This window comes from Tupaia chinensis, unplaced genomic scaffold (genome assembly GCF_000334495.1).
Source record: "Tupaia chinensis unplaced genomic scaffold, TupChi_1.0 Scaffold000187_1, whole genome shotgun sequence".
NCBI classification, from domain to species: domain Eukaryota; kingdom Metazoa; phylum Chordata; class Mammalia; order Scandentia; family Tupaiidae; genus Tupaia; species Tupaia belangeri.
Window position 1 is genome coordinate 4,522,242 of NW_006159662.1, and position 3,071 is coordinate 4,525,312.

The window sequence follows — 3,071 nt, forward strand, 5'->3', positions numbered from 1 at the left end:
ACCTCGCTCCTGGTGTTCTGCACGCCCCTCTGTTCTTTAAAACACTCTGAGTCACCCCACCAGTCCTGACCACCCAAGTGCTTTCCCTAGACTGCTCACTGCATCCAGAGGCCTGGGGACTTTAGCTTGGCTACCAATCCCCAAAACAGAGGCCTGGGCCCAGGACGAGGGATTGCAGCTATTGGCTCAAGACTGTTTATCTTCTGCATGTCATTATTAAGACTGAACCATGGGACCAGCAGATGGTGTAATAGTTATGTTGCAGGACTCCCACGTAGTTGACCATGGTTCAAGTCTTGGACCTGGTGGCTTAAAACTATCATAGGGCTTATGTGTATGCATGCCCAAGATTCCAAGAAGAGACCAGGGGATGATTTTTTGCTTTCTGTCTTTCTGGCGAGCACACATGCCCTATAGCATAAATCTCTTTTAATCACAGGGGAACAGCAGATGGCATAGTGGTTAAGGTGCTGGACTCCCACACGGTTGGCCATGGTTTGAGTCCTAGACCTGGTGGCTTGAAACTCACACCAGACACTTGTGCATAAATGCCCAAAATTTCTGGAGAACGGAGGAGAAACCTGGTGCCTTGGGTGTGATTTCTTGCTTTTTGTCTCCCTGTATGTCTCTGGCAAGTGCAAAAATCTCTCAAAAAAAAAAAAAAAAAAAAGACTGAATTACAAAATGATAGAACAGCCTTTTAGGAAGCAGTGTAATTCTGTTGGTGATGCTGCTGTTGTTCAAAAGATTCTTTTCACACATGTGACCTATTAATCAGCCCCACAGTTATTTCCATTGTCCCAGCATCCTGGGGTACACCAATAACCAGTATTTGTATAGGGCTGCGGATGACAGACCCATTGCCCTACTGTTGCCTTGTCTGTCTGCTCCTTCGCAAACCAGGAAACTGACACTAACTGGTCAAGGGAGAAAGAGGACTAGCCATTCTGAGGCTGTTCTAGAACTCCTTTCATCCCCATATGAACCTGGGAGGTCACCTTTATTGTTCCCATTCTGCAGATGAAAAACTGAAGCTTGGAGAGATTATGTAACTTGCCTGAAGTCGCACAGCTGGTGAGGGGCAGAGCTGGGGTTTAAACACTAGCTCCCTTCTTCCCTTTGTAACCACCTCCACCCTCCTCCTCACCATTGTCACTTTAGTCATCTTGCTCAATGTTTGAGCCTGGACAGGGAGTCGTGGGCTGGCCAGTGGGTGGGCAGTGCCAGGTTGAGAAGTGCTCTTATCTCTGGTACCTAAACATTTATTGAGAGAGCTTTACACGCATATGTATACATACACATACTGATACACATACATTTGTGTATATGAAGTATCATACAGAAAGGTTCGCTCCATATCACTGTAGCATATCAGGCGTTCATTTTCATTTTTAAACATTATGTTCTCAGTGTACTTACCAGTCTCTCCTCCCCCCAATGTGTGATTTCATTTACATAGTACACATTTCTTGTAGTGCACGTACTTGCCGTCTCTAAGAACTGTGTAATATTCTCTGTTGGTACACACCGAATCATTGTCTGGCAATCGGAGTTGTTAACCTTTTGTGGCCTGGTAGGGAATTTACCTCGTAGTAGTATTTCTGCAGGAAAAATTGACTTAAAATAAGTTGTTTTGGGCCAGCAGGTGGTGTGGTGGTTAAGGTGCTGGACTCCCACATAGTCGACCATGGTTCGAGATCCAGATCCACTGGCTTGAAAATCATGCCAGTCATGTGTGCATGCGTGCCCAAAATCCCGAGAGGAGAATGAAGGAGAAGGGATTGTGGCATGGCTTTCCCTCCAGGGTGTGATTTCTCACTTTCCCTCTCTGTCTCTTTCTAGCGAGCATACACAACCTATGGCAAAAACCTAAAAATAATAGTTGTTTTTGAAAAATCATTTTGTAATTTAGAGGTAGCTTATTTACCATTATTTCTGTTGGAAACGTGCAGTAGACATTTGATGGAAAACATTTATTTTCTCCAGGTTAGAGTTTTTACATTTTGATCCAAATACTGTAAGCAATTATAACTGAAATTTACGAAAGATGTTTTTGGGTATTATTACGTGTCTAACTAGGTAATATGCTTTTAAAAAGCCGAAACACAGATGGTAAAATTGACAGTGACAGCTCTGTAAAAATTATCATCATAATTACTTTTTAAAGTTTGTTTCTTCCACAATAGGAGGAGAGGGAGACAGGCAGTTCCAACAGGGTCTTCATGCCATAATTCACCCCCAACCCCAGCTAGTGAATAGTACCTACCTCTGCAGAGTTGAGAAGGTAAACGAGAAAGTGTTAGTGAAGCATCTAGAGGACTGGCCCTTGTAATTGTTAATTGTTATTGGTTCAGAGTCCCTTTTGTTGTTATTATTAATTTGCTATAGCACATGTGCGCTTGCTGGAGATGGGGAGAGAGAGAGAGAAAGAGAGAAATAAATTACCTCCTAGGAGGAATGACTTTGCCCACAGTGTCTTCTCCATTTTCCTCTTGGAATTTTGGGCATGCACGTACACACATCTGGCATGTTTTTCAAGTCACTGGGTCTGGGACTTGAACACACACTGGGTCATGTGGGATCTAGCTCCACCTGGCTAGCCCCAAATTCCTTCTGTACATCTTCAAATCATGATTGGGGCTACCCTAGATCTCTATGGCCTTTGGCTCTTCTTCCCCCTGAGAAATAATCTCTGCTGCTTTAACTGGATTGTGTACTGCTCGGTGGATAGTGGTGTTATGTGCTACAGAAATTAAGATGGCAATCTTGGGGCCAGCAGAAGGTGGAACGTTTGTGTTGTTGGACTCCCACATGGTCAACCGCTGGGGACCTTGACCCAGTGGCTTGAAATTCACACTAGGCCTGTATGCACGTGCGTGCTCAAGATCCCTGGAGGAATACAGAGGAGAAGGGATTGCGTAGTGGCCATGGTCCCTTGAGGGATGATTTTTCACTTTTCCTCTCATTGTCTCTCTGGTGAGCAAACACACCTTAAGGCAGAAACCTCTCAGAATATTTTTTTAAAAAAAGATGGCCATCTTTTTTTTTTTTTTTTTTGGAGAGGTTTTTGC